Source organism: Lissotriton vulgaris, chromosome 7 (genome assembly GCF_964263255.1).
Source record: "Lissotriton vulgaris chromosome 7, aLisVul1.2, whole genome shotgun sequence".
Lineage (NCBI taxonomy): Eukaryota > Metazoa > Chordata > Amphibia > Caudata > Salamandridae > Lissotriton > Lissotriton vulgaris.
In genome coordinates, this window is record NC_141695.1 from 890,416,655 (window position 1) to 890,434,820 (window position 18,166).

General features: G+C 45.8%; 1 protein-coding gene across 5 annotated transcripts in view; it reads right to left on the reverse strand.

Annotated features, from left to right (window-relative positions):
- TCOF1 (treacle ribosome biogenesis factor 1) overlaps nucleotides 1–18,166 on the reverse strand; it is a 338,714-nt gene that overhangs the window by 64,984 nt on the left and 255,564 nt on the right. The window lies entirely within an intron of this gene.

An 18,166-nucleotide genomic window follows, 5' to 3' on the forward strand; every position in this document is an offset into this window, starting at 1 on the left:
CACATACATGTATAAAGTCTGAAGTCCACATCAATGGGGAGTATTATTGCATTTTAAGTTTTACTGCTCAAAAATGACAATAGCAATCTAAATGCAAGACAGCAAAACTAAATTAATTGCAGGATCCAATGGTTGACAAAAAACACTGCAGACAGTATAAATACTTTACTACAGCCTTGCACAATCAATGATGTAGAATTTGTATTGACGACTGTCTGCAGATTGGAGAAATACATCTGGCAGAGAATGTAGCAGTAAGAAACACTTGATTGCAGTCTGCCTCATCCACCAAAACCAAGGTTTTCTAATATTGTGTTCTTTGTAGAAAGGGAAAGAGGTTAGGAAAGGAAACTGGTCTGCAGTTGATGAGGGTAGAACAGGGTCCAGTCTAAAAGGTAAAATATGTTTGAAAAGAAAACCTTAAAGAATAAATTACTTAGTTCTCCAGTGTTTGTACCTTACATAGATTCACATGATTGAATCATTCCCTATTGTCAGGTTGGTAGTCCCAGATTAACATTTCCATAGGAGCACAAAGATAATTCCTTTTAAAAAATAAAATCCATGCAACCATGAACTTTAGTAGCCCAGTCACCTCATGAGAAAGGACACAAACTTCAGTCAATGAGGAAACAGTCCAGCCACGTCTTAACCCCCTCCCCAAAGGCCTCTGAATGGGTTGGCTGAGGTTGAAAGGGTAAGCCGTGTGTCCGGTTTCAAGTTTCAGCCACCATATCAAAGGTTCATTGATCATTTATGTTATATCTAATGTGGTTGTCGAAGGAGCTGAAAACTTTGATTCACTGAGCGTCCAATTCCTCTTGCAGGAGGCACATCGATAATCTACAAAAAGTTATAAATGGGTTGCAGGAGGATATCCTGCCCACCTATGATTTGTAGAGGCAGAGAGCACACCAAATGTCCAAGTCAGTCTAATGAGGGACTGTAGACATAGAAATCATCATATAGAACAGCTTTGACTTCTCTGGTACTGAAGATTGAGCCTCAGGATTAAAGGGAAGCTGTGGGCCAAAGATGAGACTATGCTAGGTTAAGTGAAAGGGTTAGTTTCAGAAATAATGTGCATTACCATGTGGATAAGCTGTTGTCTGCAAAGGACCATCCCCCCTCTAGCGAGAGTGGCAAGACTGAAAACTCCACCACTGGGCCAAGGTGGGAACTTGCTCTGACGTATGCGCTATGGTGTGGGGACATGGACTAATGCCAGGTCAGTGTAGAATTTTTAAGACTTAAGCTCACTGGTGGTGCCTAGCTTGGATATCACCTTACATAACCAGAGGACAACAACAAACCTTAGACAGGGAGGTGGGACTTTAGAAGCTGACCCGTGGAATACTAGTGGGCCTGCTTTGAGAATACTGTGTTTATTATTTGTGGTGTGCCGTATTATACGTTTTTAGGTCTCGTCTGAGCCAGCACGCATGCGCTACTCTGCGAGGCATTTAGTAAGTGCTTTTGAATTTCGAACACAAGCTTGTGCGTCTGCTTTTTTTTTTTATTAACCAGCAATTGGCCTGTGAATGCGTCTTTCTTAAAAAGACAGCACCCAATTGGTCCAAGGCGTGTGATTGTCCCGCCTTCTTTGTTCCCTGGCCTAGGGTGCTCCGGAGCGAGCATTAATGCCATCTGTTTCCAATTATCGCGTTGGCGTCAATTGGAAACAGATGGCAGTCTTCTCCTGCAGCAGCGGACACCTGCGTGCTCGCGCACCACGTCCGGGCTTCTTACATAGGTATTTTCTTAATGCCTCTTATGGTCTCCATCGTTGGCGCTGGCCAGCGGCCGCGGTACATGATAACTAAGAGTCCTCATACAAGGTGCGAGATGCTAACCTCTCGGTTCCTCCTCCTGCCCCCTTCTCTCCTCTGCCCCCCCCCGAGCACTCCCTCGCTCTCCTGGGTGCTCTGTACTCCTGCACACTCTTCTATCCGCCCACTGGCAGTGCACAAAGGTCTGGTGCTGAAGCGAAGTATCCGTTACCAAGACTGTAGTGTAGTTCCTATATTCCCAATAGGCTCTGTGCATTGGAATAATATGTACTATAAATTTGACGTAGGACTGAGGTCTACTAGGTCTCTATCAAATATATTAGACTTAATTGTGAGTGCCAGCTAGTTTAGAGGTCACTGGAAACTTTCTCGAATAAACAAGAAGGGTTTCTGACAACCGCATAAACTTGACAACTTTGTTTCCCAAGAATAAGAAATGTATCTCTAGAGTCGCGGAAACAATAGATAGTTATTTCACTCAGTCAATCGTGCATGCTTCGTTTCACCAGAGGTGCTGAGAAATCGAGAGAGGCGTTTTCAATAAAAAGTATTTATTGAACAGTCTTCTTTCTCATGCAGAAGAAATTAACTGCTACAATCGCAATACTGGTTGTAAAGTACAATGCATATAGTACGAAGAGTATTGTAAAATATATATAATGATACATAGAATACATACATTAATAAATAAAGACTAAAAAGTACTCAACTGGTGCTTCTAAAATACGCCTACTCCGGTGTACCTCACCTAGGTCTAGTACAAGGGAAGAAGTGAGTTCTAGCTTAGTTTCAGTATTCTTTTGCCAAGAATCTAATCCAAGAGTTCTCGAAGGGTCTAATCAGCTCCGTACCTTGGTTTTAGAATGAAGGTCTGGTATCTCTCTCTCTCAGGACTCTATTTCCGAACACCCGCAAGGGTAGCTTGGAAACACTGGAGCTGGATTTCTCTGCAAGAGAAAAGACAGCGTCTCTCTCAGTGCGTCTGCTGGAGGGTCGGCTTCCTTCGGCACTTGCTTCAGCGAGCTGTGTTGTGTTGTGTAGGTAGATAGTCGAACTGCTCCAAACCACTGTGTGTTTTCCTGGGCAAGTGTGGGCATATTTATACCCTGAAGGTGCCTAGTTTGACGTAAGGTTGGACATAAGAACGTCACCAAAGACTCAGGGGCATATTATCAAGGGATTTATCTCCGCTTTTTTTGCTTTAAAAGCCAAGAAAGCGGAGATAAAATTATCTCCCTATTAGCAACAGGGTGCCAACACGCAAATTCGCATGTTAGCACCCTTCTTCTCTAAGCTTTCCCTTGCATCTCTAATGAGATGCAAAGGGGGCGCTCCAGAGAAAAATAATAGGAGAAATGTTGTTAAGCGACATTTCTCCTATTATCAAGGATTTCGCTAACCCGGTTAGTGATAAAAAAAAGCAGCGCTAACCGCGGTTAGCACTGCTTTTTTTACACCTGGTATTTTCCTGACTTAGCCATGATATCCTATGGAAAGTGGATATCATGGCTAAGTTTGTGAGCCCCTATTATCAAGCTAACGCCAAACTTCGAGAGATTATCGTTGGTTTTCCAGAGATAATCTCTCAATTGGCAGTTAGCGCAAGGATTTTTATCACTACTGAGATAAACCTTGCTAATAGCAAGTTATCTCTGCGATAATTTCCAGCGATGCTTAGCGTTAAAAAATTCGTTGCTAAGCATCGTTAGCGGTAAATATCGCTAAACGTTGGTAATACGCCCCTCAGTTCTTTGAAAACTCCATGAGTTCTTGGTTAAATCAATATTCAAGCAAGGGGAAGTTCCTAACTGCTGAAGGCGGGTTTTTCCAAGAAATCGTTGTGGATTTTCGGAACTAGTGGAAGTAGCCATGCCGTATTTGGACTGCATAGGCCAAGTCTAAATATGGTTATGATTTCTATGCCTATATATAAGGATAGGGTGATTTATACCTATATATGGCCATGAATCGGAAAATTACACTAGGGTCCTAAATTCATATACAACAAGACACCGCTGTAGAACCAGCGAGGCCGCGGTCCATGTCAACTAAGTGTCCTCATACAAGGTGTGAGATGCTAAGAGGGCTGGGCTCAGCCTCTCTGTTACTCCTCCTGCCCTGCCCTCCCCAAGCCCTCCCTCGCTCGCCCGGGTGCTCTGTACTCCTGCACATTCTTCTATCCGCCCACTGGCAGTGCACAGAGGTCTGGTGCTGCGGCGAAGTATCCGTTACCAAGACAACGCTGTACAACTAGTGAAGCATCAGGGTTTAGTACACACCTCTGAGAGCCAGGGGCCGGGCTTTAGGGCAACTTTACGGATCTAGGATGCAAGAGTACGGCTTGGACGGCGCTGGTAATGGCCGCCTAGCCTGTTCACTGCTGCGCAGGGGAGCGGACTTCACGATCCTAGGGACGCTAAACTAACTCTGAAGCCGAATGGACGGGAGAATCGGGCTTCGGACGCTCTGAGGCACACTCGGTGTAAATTTGGGCACCTAATTCCAGCGGGTTAAACCTTTTTGACCAACTTGCTGCCACGCGACCGAAGATGAAACCCGGAGCAGAGCACTGGTAAGCTGCACGCCATATAGCGAGCAACGGCGGATCTAAGTGACTCACACGGAGAAGAGGTGAGCCTTAGATGTTACCCTACTCGATGCTTGGCTCACCGGTGGGGAACAACTTCATTAACCGGCGTAGATCATAATTACCGGCGACTCCTTATGCCCGACTGCCTGCCTGACCCTCAGATGGCCGCATGCTATCAGCCTCGATCGTAGATCACTCTAAATACGCTGAATCACCGCAATTACCCAGCGAATCGCTTCAAAGGCATAGCGACTTCACCCTGCACCTTTATGAAGGAGACACCAGATTGTGAGAGCGCACTTTAACCAGCGTTTTGACTAAAACTTGGGGGAGCCTACCTTCACTAACGCCTGACCCCAAAATGGCGACTGTGCTAAATTCTACTGACTTTTTGTGCGCGAAAACAGCAATGTAAAGTGGAATCTATGTACTTTGGGCATTATGCGATCTTTGTACAATCAGCCCTGCAGTCCTAAAGTGCTGTAGCTCAACCTACCATCTCTTATGTCACAGTACCACATGGGGGTGCAGTCACAAACAGAATTGCAATCACATGTAGTGCAGGACGAATGAGCATTACCTAACAATCAATAATGTACTTTTCTGAGAAATACTAGCTTACTGCACACTCCATTTTGTAAGCCAAAGCTCTAGCGCAAGAGAATCGACCCTTATCTGGAGCACGCCGTCGCTACCTGACAGAACTCCGAGACCTATGACACAACCTTGGGGTCTCTGATAGTCAATCTGACTCGGCCAGCGCTCTGACATCCTACAGGTCATCCTGTGATTTCTCACAAACTGGAAGGCCACCGCAATAGCTCCAACCACACACAAATCTCCTTCAAAATGGCGGACAGAGACGAGAAGAAGAATAACAAAAAGGTGAAACCGGAACCTTCATTGTCGAACTCTCCTATTAAATCGAGGGCGGACGTTAGTAGCACCCTAGAGGTAATCCTGAAAAAACTAGCAGAAGTACACGACCTAGCAAAGTCAACCAAATCCAACACTGACACTATGCAGCTGGAACTTACTGCAATTAGAGCTGACATGAGCTCTGTACACAAAAGCATAGATGAAGCGGAACAGAGAATTAGTGACTTGGAAGATAAAACCAATACTGCATCCACTTCCATACAGCAACTCCAGGGATCAACGAACCAGCTCAGACGCCAGTTAGCGGAGTTGGAGGACAGAAACAGAAGGGGCAACGTGCGCATTTTTGGAATCCCAGAAAATGCAGAGAAAGATGCGAATTCCTGTGTAGACTTTCTAGAAGCTTGGATTCCGAAGATAACAGGGATTTCCTTCCACCACGAGTTTGAACTCTATAGAGCCCACAGAGCTCCCAGCTACATCCCTCACGGATACAAAGGCCCGCGCCCACTGATATGCAAACCACTGAGGTACCAGCATACGGAAGCTATACTTCAATTCGCAAGACGCAATCACAAAATCACTTGGGAAGGCCATAATATAACTTTCACCCAGGACTACTCGAAAGACACACTCGAAGTCCGGAAGGGCTTCCTGGCCCCGAGAGAAAAACTTAGATCGAAAGGCATTCAGTACTCCTTTGTTGGACCGGCGACATTCAGAATCACCATACAGGGCAAACCGAAATTCTTCACGGACCCCAACGCACTGGCACAATTCATTGGAGACTCTCCACCGCAAAGCATGGACTTGTCCAACGGCTCTTCAAACAAACGGAAGACCAACTCGCAAGAAAATATAAACTCGGGTTCTGGTCATGGGTGACTAACATAACAATCTCAAGCCTCTAACTTGAAGTAACTAGTGTTCTCATTGTTCAGTGTCTTTTACAGTAGATAGTAAGCCGAAATAGTATTCACCCTTGGGCAGTCGAACATTCTGCTGCCTCTTCCGCTTCAGTTACTGTTGATGTTTTGAATTGATCTGATTGACTCCGTCAGGTAAGACCGCTCAGTGTTCATACCGAGGTCACCTGCACATCCACTAATATCTTTATCAAGTGTTTTAGAATAGAACTCGCTTTGTGCTCTTTAAACCGAAATCGGAGCGTATGCTCTGTTCCATCACCTTTAACACCATGAACCTAGCAGGGACTCAGTGATTCTCAGAGACTATATATGTACCTATAGAAAGTCCCCTCCTGTCATCTTGTTTTTTGATTGCGCATGTTTTTTTGATTACACATGTTTTACACATATAAAATGTATACAGTATGCAAGTCTAAATGGTCATGTTCAGATACCTTTTCCTTAATACTCTTAATTAGTAAGTTTTTAAACTTCACTGCTTAGTTAAGTTTCATGATCATCCGCTTTATCAGTGTCTCAAACACTACTATATACTGCTTACTACAAACAGCTATCGAATATTGTTAGTTACCTGTTCCCTGTTACACCCACCATTCTAATCCCTTCCTGCGTCGCAGATGGATGGCAATGCCGTCGCAGTTCCCAAGTTCTTTTGAGAGGGGAGGTGGGAGGGGGGAGGGAAGGAGAAGGAGGGAGGAAGGGGGGAGGGGAAGGAAAAATCTCTGGTTTGTTTCAGCATGCTTTCTTTATTTGAGGTTAATGCTTTTTCTCAACTATATGTAGGCTGTCCGGTTTTCGGTTAAAAACGACTCTGACCGACAATACACTACTGGAAGAAAATCAGGTGACCCGGTTTAAACCGAGTGTCACTGATTTTCATAGGTGTTGCACTGTTTGGCCACATGATAGAGCCAAAGCATTGCAACACAAAACTCACAACATCGTATGGCGGAATCTGCCGCTAGAGGCACGAAGAGCGACGTGAAAGAAAATCTTGGAGAGGAGCAGCAGCAGCGCGTGAGTACAGAGGCAGACTCGTGATCTAAGAGCACGCGGGTTGGAGTCTCCAAAGTACCGGGGTAGCAAAAGAGGCCGGCACCAGAGAGGGCTAGAGAAGGGGGCGCTACACATTTGAGCTCACATACACGGTAACTAGGAAAAAGGTGAGAAGAGCTGTATTTCAGCTATCCCGAGCTCACTGACAGTCAGAGAAAGGCGGGCGAGGGGGGACGCTGCAGCCGCGAGCTCCCTGACAGCCCGGGGAGGGGACCGGCATCCTCGGGAACAGTGACATGGCAGGCAGGACAGTTATGGAGCGTACAGCGCTGCATCAAATTAAAGGAAAAGGAAAAAGAAAAACGGATCTTAATCACTATCTCGTAGAGGAATAGCCAATGTATTTGTCACAAAATAGAACAGAAAATGTACTTCAGAAACATTCTGGCTGGCGCTGCCTGAGGCAGCTAATGGAAACTGTGGTAGCAGCGTGAGTGGCAGGAGAATATTACAAAACAGGGGACGTAGACTAACAGGCGCTCCGGGAGGGACAATGGGAATGGGGTTAACCTCTACATAATCCCGCCCAGAGAAACACCAGGCCTTCCTTGATGTTTGATAGGAACCTGAAGAGAAGGAGATGCTAACCATGCCAGTGGCGTGGAAGCACTCGCCATGAGTCCTTAAACTGCATCTGACTCCGCAACTACTCCCCTGCTCGCCACTTGTCTTTAACACCTATTCACTGATCGCAGCATGTGGTGGCAGAGCACTGCGCGCTCCAGGCGCTAAATCCATTAAGCATGAGCGGGTTGCTGGTGGTCTGCTTGATTTCCCTGGCAATGTTATTGGGGTGCTTCCTCCTCTGTCTCATACCTCTGGCCATTAAACTCTCCGAGGTAAGCGCATTCATTCAACATGGAACATATTTAGGATTCCAGGAAGGCGGCCATTAACAGTTTGTTCTCTGCAGCCTTCAGATTTTATCAGCAGTGACCTTACCCAGGCTGTCATTGTTTAAAATACCATTGTTCAACACCAGGATCCCTAAGTGGCCGCAATTAGTACAAAAACGGTGGTGCAGAATCTACATATCAATTCAAGTGCTGGCCTATTTACGAAAAATGGCCCAGTTACTTAAACGCTCGCTGCTAACACCTGTGTGTGACGTGCAAGTCAGAGGGTGAAATTCCGTCATCCTTTTGATCCTTCTGAGGTCGTCAAGTTGATTACCATTACGGTGGGAAATTTGGGCTTATCTGACAAAAATGGTGCCTTGAGGCCATTCTCGTCGCCAAGTGGGTGTGACCTTTTTACACTTCACTTTACACTTGTTTTCACTCATCAGATGAATCACTGTGGAATCTTTAGCAAAGGGCTGTGGCCTGTAGCTGTACAAACCATCAGCCGAGAGGGGCGCCGCGGGAGGCCGTTCAGAGCAGATGGTCCGCCCTGCTGTGTTTTTGATAGGAAAAGAGAGGTAACATTTGTAGCCAGGTCAAAGAGACAGTGTGCAGCTAAACAAATTGATCTCAGAAGTGCATGGGCGCTGGAGCGAGCCCTGCTGCCGGCGAGGCTGTATGTCACCGTAATGCCATGACTTTGTGTTTTTTTTTTCTTTATGAGAGGCAAAAAAAAGAAACAGGATCAGAAATCTGTAGCCCTGACATTATGCGTGCATTGTGACCAGATAAATCTCATTGGATAGCGTTATTCCACAGATAATTTCTTCACTAGCATTTAGGCAGGCACTATCTACTGGGACAGGTGCAGGCACGTTTACAGAACAATGCCTCACCATGGTTTGGAAAGAGGCATGGAGAAAGACACAGTGTGTAGTTAAAAGCATTTCAAAATGGGTTAAAGAAAACGGGAGCCAGAAAAGAAAGAGTATTTTGAAAGGTACAAGTTAATTTAAAAATAAGAAAGAACAAATAAAGTAAATATGCAATTTAAAAAGTAATAAGGAAAATAAAAAAGCAAAACAAAGAAGCACAAGCATGAATAAAAAAGCAAAGTGTGTACAGTAACTGCAAAAAGATGACAGAAGGTGCAAAAGTAGGAAATTAAAAGACGTTTAAAAGTAAAAACAAAATTGATCCCACACATATTAGTAGGAAGCCAATGGATCTCTCACTACACATGCTCCCCTAACTCAATACCTGGTATTAGCACTCTCAATTTGAGGTACGAGGTGGAATGAAGGCCCGACATCCCTTGTATGTACACCCCCATTGGCCTGCCTGTGGTGGCCTGGCGCAGAGGTGTCAGGGGAAACCACTGCTTCTGGGCCGGTCCGGCATATGGGGAGCCGAGGTGTGACTGGCCCAAGGGCCAGAGCAACACCAGGCCCCCTGCCTGGCTCACATGGGGGAGAGGAGCTGTTGTGGTCTGCCGCACCCGAACCGGAGTACTTCACAGGTCTTTAAAAGACCATTTACTTAACAAGGTTTCATTGTTCTTTCATCCCTTCTTAGAGCCCCTACAGCTACACTCTGCTGATTTCGACTCTAGTTGCGCCTCTGGGAGCTATGTAAATATGTAAACTATGTAAAGTATATTTACTCACTCATGACCCTCTGTTGTACATTTAGACTCTGTATCCTTTATCTCCTTGTACTTCTGCTCAACTCCTGGAAGAAGCTTAGGGGCATATTCTCAAGGACATATCGCCGATTTATCGGGACTTTAGCACGTCAAATGTGGCAATGGATTCATCGCCCCATTCCAATGCTGGTGCAAACTGCCAACATTGCCAGTTTTTCAGTGATAGCTGCCGCAAAAAACATCGCCACGATGAGAGCGGCAACTAACGCTAATGAAATGCAGAGTAGGCATACCCATCCAAAAATATAGGAACACACCACTTCACGATATTGGGAAGGAAAGAGAAAGCGCAAATGACCCCAAGGACTCACTGAAGAATTATTGTATGGTGTACTACAATAAGTTTGACTTGTATAAATGTATTTGAATGAAGAAAGCAAGCAATAATAAAAGCAAAGTGTTCCATAAACACTGGTAAAACGCTGTTTCAGTTGTTTTTTATGGCGCAAAAATGAGTAATCACTGAAAAGCACAGTTTTTTTGAGGTATTTAAATCACTGGAAAACACTGAAAAAACACCACCAGAATTTACCAAAAATAGAAACTGAAAACAGGAAAGCCTAACTATATGTCTACAAAAGTACTGCTTTCCGATATTTCATGGGGGCCCTCACAGAGCACTCACAGTGATCTAACCTACCGTACTATTAGCCTATCCCCAGAAATAGTCTACAGCACCATGTCTACCACAAACCCGAAATAAGTTTGCTCAATCGACACCATTGTAACAGCAATACACGCGAGACAGAACAGTACCAATGATGCAGCCTACTCATTCATACTCAACACACACCCACCACTCTCTAACCTACTCTTCAACAATATATCACCTGAAAAAGAGCGACACCATTGTAACCAATGACTCGTAATACATCTATCTCGGAGGGCTTTAATATTGTTTCCCTCAATGTTAAAGGTCTCAATCACCCGGTCAAGAGGAGAAAAGTTCTGGAGTATCTGTCCAAATCCAAGGGCGACATCCTACTCCTGCAGGAGACTAAACTGTCGAAAGATGGCGCTGACTTTATAAACCAACATTGGATATCTCACAATCTTTGCTCTCCAGCAGTTAGCAAAAAGAGGGGGTTCTTACACTAATAGCTAAGAAATCCAACATCTCAGTAGTTTCACACACTCACGATAATAACGGCCGCTTCGTCATGGAACACCTTCAGAGAAACGAAGATCATATCCATGTCATGAACGTATATGGCCCCAACAAGGACGATCCAGAGTTTTGGGATTCACTAGCCCCCACCCTAGAATGCATACCCCAGGGAGAACTACTAATCATGGGTGGTGACTTCAACCTGCCACTAGACCCAATCACTGATCGTCACTCGAATTGCGCCTACCACCCTACACGTTCGCATACTAGTTTACACCGCCTATGCTCCAGATTCAACCTACACGACTCATGGAGACTCCAACACCCTGACGGCCGAGATTACACCTTCTACTCGCCTCCTCACAATTCCTACTCGAGGATAGATTATATCCTCATTAATAGCCCCTTCACTCACCTCATCGAAGAAACCAGTATTGCCCCTAAATTGATTTCCGACCACTCAAGCATACAGACCAAACTAGTGGGCTCCAGTTCCATTCTCGCCCCTAAAAGATGGAGATTCAATGACGAAATATTTTCTGAGCCGGAAAACAAACAAAAGATAGAGGATGCCATCCTAGACTACCTCAAACTTAATGACACCCCTGACACTGACATAGCGAATGTTTGGGAGGCACTCAAAGCCACTCTGAGAGGAGTAATAATAGGCATTCGAGCTCAAACTAACCAAAAATTAAACAAAGATTTGTCCACTCTGGAAGGTAACATCAAAAATTTGGAAACCGCCCATATGGCAGATCTCCAAAACTCGATTTTAAACGACCTCACCAAACTCAAATATGAATACAACTCGATACTCAGTAGAAGGGCGGGGGTCTGGGTCAATAAGTTTAAGGCTCTAACAACCTGCGAGGGCCACAAAGCTGGAAAGATTTTAGCGTCATATCTAAAACATAAAAATAAGCAATTCAACATCGCCTCAGTTAAAGATAGCAACAATGTCATCCAAACAAAGCAGAACCTAATTCAATACATTTAAATCATTTTATCAAGACCTGTACAAAAATAACCTAGACTTTAACTCGGAAGAGTGTAACAGATACCCAACCTCACTGGGTCTTCCTAAACTCAACGATGCTGACAAGGACACACTGAACTCCCCGATTACCCTACAGGAAGTATCAGCGTCCATTAAAACGCTTAAATGTAAGAAAGCACCGGGCCCTGACGGGTTCTCAGCCAGCTTCTATAAAGAACTCACGAACTCCCTGAGCCAGACTCTCCTAAAACTTTTCCAATCCTTTAGCGTAACAAAAGGTATCACCAATTCGATGAGTGAAGCTACCATCATAGTCATACCTAAAGAAGGTAAAGACCCTCTGCTAACCAAAAATTACAGGCCAATCTCCCTAATTAACTTAGATTGCAAAATTTACGCAAAGATCCTGGCCACACGTCTAAACTTACAACTCCCAAAGCTAATTAGTACGTCACAAGTAGGCTTCATGAAACAGCGCATGTCTAACGATAATACGAGGATCCTCTGTCACGTCATTGAAAAAGCCAGAATACTCGCAGCCCCGGCTGTAGCCATTACTCTTGATGCAGAGAAGGCGTTCGACAGAGTCTCCTGGTATTTCCTCAAGAGCTGCATGTCCGCCTTTAACCTGGGGGAACCATTCACTGATTTGGTTATGGCCCTATACCGTTCACCTTCCGCACGCATTGCTATAAATGGTTCATTGTCGGACCCCTTTCCCTTGGAACAAGGGACAAGACAGGGCTGCCCCCTCTCCCCCTCACTCTTCCTCTTGGCAATGGAACCCCTAATTGCTCATATAAAAAAATGAAAGCATCAAAGGTGTGAAATTCGGAGATAAGTGCGTCAAACTTGCCGCCTATGCGGACGATATCCTGATTGTAACAGAATCACCAGAATCTTCCATCGCTGCACTAATGACCACCATAGATACTTACTCTTCCCATTCAGGGTACAAACTCAACCGGGATAAATCTGAGGTCAAGCCACTCAATATTTTAACCCCCAAAGAGGTGCTGGGAGACTCAGGGCTATGTTGGCAACCAGAGTTTGTGAAATACCTAGGTATCGAGTTTGGTGACTCCCTCATGGAGACCCTCCATCGAAATGAAAAGATAACTTTAAATAAAATCAAGACCCAACTAGAGGGGTGGTCCCCCCCGATTCATTACTTGGTGGGGTAGGGTGGAGACCATCAAGATGATGATTTCACCTCTAGTTAATTACCTCATATCTATGCTCCCCCTATCCCTCACATCTGACTTCTATCACAAATTAGACATGGCTATCTCTAATTTCCTATGGAAAGGGAAAAGAGCAAGAATCAACATAAAAAAACTCCGCTTAGACAAATCCGCGGGTGGGGTCAATTTGCCAGACTTTAAAAAGGTATGAGGCCGCATTCCTAGCCAAACAAGGAGCCCACTGGCTCGCTCCCTCACCTGACTATACTCCAGTATGGCTAGAAATTGAGGAGGAAATTCTAGACGGTATCTCCCCTAGCGCGGCTCTCTCATCTAACCTAAACAAGCTAACCCACTCTAAATCAATATTTCATAACACCAACTCTGCTCTCCTGCAGTTTGATAGAATCCTAGAAAACAGCATTCGGGGCTCACGTTGGGAATCCCTTTGGGACAACCGTAACATTATGTACAAGGGTAAACCCATGCACAACGAGACATGGATCAAAAAAGGCATACTGTTCCCATACCAGCTGTTTGCGGGGGCATACCCTATTCCTTTCAGTGACTTACAAATCAAATACGATCTTGCACCAATTGAATTTTATAACTTCCTAAACGTAAAAACAGCTTTGTCCAAAACCAAACTCTCCCTGACACCACCCTCCCTCCCGCCATACCTTGCCAGATTAAACAGACTAGGTCACCAGGTTTCCTTTCTCTATAGACTCAGCCGTCCCCAACAATCTGGCCTTACTGCCCCAATTACACAATTCTGGAATAACCTTTCATCCAGGCCAATCACAGACTCAGATTGGACCAACATATGGGTATCTTGCACGAGACACAAAATCAGCCCTACACTATCTCAGACAAAATACTGGCTCCTGCATAAGGCCTTCTGGACCCCGGCGCGATTATTTGCACACAACCTCACCCCAGATGCCTTTTGCTGGAATTGCAAACGCGCGGAGGGTGACTTGTCACACATTATCCTAGAATGCGACTGCGTGGCACAATTCTGGGAGAAGATATTCGAATTGATCTCAAAGCTATTCCACATTACACCAGTAAAAGAGCTCCCCTACCTAGTTTTCGGGTTCACCCAGGACCCATCCCTTGATGCAGACGATAAGGCATTACTTGACCTCCTCCTCTCGGCGGCGGTTAAGACAGTCCTCACAGGGCTCGACAAATCCACTCGCCCGCTCGCATTTGCGAGGGAGAATGGATGAGGACGAGCTATTTTTAGCTCCTACTCGCCCTTTCTGGCGAGTAGGAAACAAACTAACTTTTGTCCTCTGCCTTTGAAAACGGAGCAAAAGTTACAAGATAACAAGATTTAAAGGCATTTTTATTGCTCACAAAGGAACTAAGCAATAAAGATGCCTTTAAATCTTGTTAACTTGTCACTTTTGCTCTGTTTTCAAAGACAGAGGTCAAGTAGGTTGCAGTTGGGTCGAGGAGATTTTCCAAGTTACTAGACCTGCAGGACTAGTACAATTTTTCAGATTTGTCGAGCCCTGCCTCAGCAACTGGAAAGATACCAGCAAGGGTGGCTGAATTGGATAATCAGCTTACGTGAAGCAGACAATATTGCACTCCTTCAGACACCGTGGCGCCCTCCCACGAGAAAACTATGGTCGACTCTTGATAACTACTTCACGTCACATAAGCCACCTTAGAATGGCCCACACACCGTCCACGACCCACCAACATATGCTCGCCGACTCCCTTCATTGCACTATTAATTATCGTAGAAAATTCTCCTTAATGAATGGGTAAAATGCTGTTGAAATACAATGTCTGTTAATAAATTGTTATTGAGTATAAGATATGTGCTCTACTGTTCTAGGCTAGATACCAGCCATGTACTTTTGTACTGACATTTACTATGATATTTTGCAGGGTACAGTAATTTTGATTCGTGAAATTATGACTCATATTACGCTCATGGATTTACTTTTTATATGTCTATGCTGAAACAACCAATAAAAACTTTTGAAATTAAAAAAAGAGTACGGCTCTGGCGCCCTCCAGTGGGAGTTTAGAGAACGACGAGCAAGGGATGGATGCTTGCAATGTGGGGCACCAGTCTCAATTTTCCAAACACTTCCCTTTACCCTGGCACCAGGGAATCCGGATTAAGAAGCTATTTTAAGATTTTTCCAAAAGTAAAACTAATTTTAAAGCGGACTTGGCCTCTGTAACGGACACACATTTACTCTAGAAGGGCAGATTATATTGTAATACAGTTCTTGCGAAGCAGTCTGGTGTATGATTCACGCAATCATGACTAACACTTCATAAACTGTTAAGTGCGATTTAAGAACATCGTCCTGTTTAATAAGCACTGTAGATCCGCGGGTATAGCACGTGTTCCAGCGAAGAGCGTGTACACAGGTCAGCACGGCCGACTACACCTTTCCTTCTGCAGAGGTTGACAAACTAGGGAATGAAACGAGTGGAAGGCAATCATTTCAGCTCTGGAGCGTGCCTTATTAAAGTGAAATATCTTGTATCATTCTCATAGGATGGCTGACCTTTGAGATGATATGGGTATGAAATTATACCATTCTTTTGAAAGGTAAAGTGGTATTAAACTAGGTAAACCAAAACATACTGAAAGGTTAGTTTCAGCACTCATCCAACATGCTACGTTTTAAACTTAAGTAGTGTCACATGTGTCTATTAAGCAAAAATATTTTTCACCAAGCTTGGAAAGAAAATACAGCTTATTGACACACGATTGCACCAGGGTGAAGAGAGTTTATTAGTACATGACAGCATCCACTACTGCATCAATGGACAGGGCATATATTTCACCAAGATTTTACAGAGGGGGTGGGGTGCACTCAGTGGACTGATTCATTTGAACTCACCCGGTCTGTGGAAAAGCCTCTTGAAGATGGCTTTGATGTCCAGGTGAACAAAGGACTGGTTTGATGGGTATTTTGGCTATTAAAAATATTACTCATTCTTTGTCAAAGACCTTACCACCTAAACATCACGTCAGTCTGCCCTCGGAATCTGGCATCTGTTTATTTTCCCCTAATATCCGTCCGCTGCTCGTATTCTAATTAAATTATTTTCCAACCTCCACTCCCCCGTTATTTATGTCCCGCTCCCCCATAACAAAAAAAAATTATAAAGGTCGTCTTGGTTTGTATAAAGGTAACAAAAATGCTTAACACTTTTAATTATATCTTTTCAACATGATGCACAGCAGCCACAATGCTCTACAACATAACCAAAAGTTCTGGCTAAACCCATAAGGTCCCAAAGGCGAGACCTACTGGCTATGCCAATGCTTGTTGTTTATGTACTGTCTTTTATATAGAGGCAGGTATTTGACAGGACAATCATTTATTGAGGCTTGCTAGATGTATTTGGAGTTGCGAGCCAGTGTTCACCCCACAGCAACCTCCTCCCCGAGAACCCATGGATTGTTCTACTACCAAGTCAAGTGCTGAAGAGGGACTGCCCCAGTTGCTCATAGTAAGTTGTGCCCCGGGAGATCAGGCGCAAAAGGTCTCAGCCACCATGGTTGGACACAGTAACCTCGGTTTGCCCCATAACCCTCTAAAAGGGGTTCCCACTGAAGCGTTCCCAGGGAGTGAGGGGTAACTGTTCCAACTTAATCATCAACTGGACGAATTCTTTTATATGCTTTCCAAAAAGATATTCACTGATAATATCCAGGTCAGTGCTGGACCTCCCTTCAACCTGTGGGAAGTGGAGCAGTAGTCACCCCTGTCTTCTGCGCCCCCACTATGTCTGCCATCAGCCTAAATCCAGTGTAAGGTCAATCAATCTAAGCATTTATATAGCGCACTACTCACCCAGAGGGTCTCAAGGCGCTAGGAGAGGGGGGTCCGCTACTGCTCGAAGAGCCAGTTCTTGAGTTGCTTCCTGAAGGCGAGGTGGTCCTGGGTCAGGCGGAGGTGGGTCAGGAGGGAGTTCCATGTCTTAGCGGCGAGGTAGGAGAAGGACCGCCCCCATGTGGTGGCTCTTCGGATGCGGGGGAAGGCGGCGAGGGCGTGGCCGGTCGATCGAAGCTGGCGTTTGGGAGCATAGAAGTTGAGGCAGCTGTTGAGGTATCCTGGGCCTTGGTTGTGTAGGGCCTTGGTTGTGTAGGGCTTTGTGTGCGTGGGTGAGGAGTCGGAAGGTGATTCTCTTGTTGACCAGGAGCCAGTGCAGGTCTCTCAGGTGTCCGGAGATGTGGCTGAGACAGGGGATGTCCAGGATGAGTCGTGCTGAGGCGTTCTGGATCCGCTGGAGTCTCTTCTGGAGTTTGGCGGTGGTTCCGGCGTAGAGGGAGTTGCCGTAGTCCAGACGGCTGGTGACGAGGGCCTGGGTGACCGTCTTCCTGGTCTCGGTGGGGATCCACCGGAAGATCTTACGTAGCATGCGCAGGATGTTGAAGCACGACGAGGAGACGGGGTTGACTTGTCTGGTCATGGAGAGGGAGGAGTCCAGGATGAAGCCCAGGTTGCGTGCGTGGTCTGTTGGTTTGGGTGCGCTGCCTAGGGCGGGGGGCCACCAGGAGTCGTCCCAGGCGAAGGGTGAGGATCCCAGGATGAGGACTTCCGTCTTGTCCGAGTTCAGTTTCAGGCGGCTGTTCTTCATCCATTCGGCTACCTCTTTCATCCCTTCGTGAAGGTTGGCTCTGGCGGTGGCGGGGTCGTTGGTGAGGGAGAGAATCAGCTGGGTGTCGTCGGCGTAGGAGAGGATGTTGAGGTTGTGCTGGCGTGCGATGTCTGCGAGGGGGCTCAAGTAGACTTTGAAGAGGGTTGGACTGAGCGAGGAGCCTTGAGGAACGCCGCAGATGACTTCGGTGGCTTCAGATCTGAACGGGGGGAGGCGGACTCTGTGTCCTTCCAGCGAGGAAGGAGATGATCCACTCCAGTGCCTTCTCCTGGACTCCGACGTTGCTGAGGCGCTGTACTAGGGTGCGGTGGCAGACAGTGTCGAAGGCCGCGAAGAGGTCTAGGAGGATGAGGGCCGCTGTTTCTCTGTTGTCGAGCAGAGCTCGGATGTCATCGGTGGCTGCGATCAGGGCGGTCTCGGTGCTGTGGTTGGC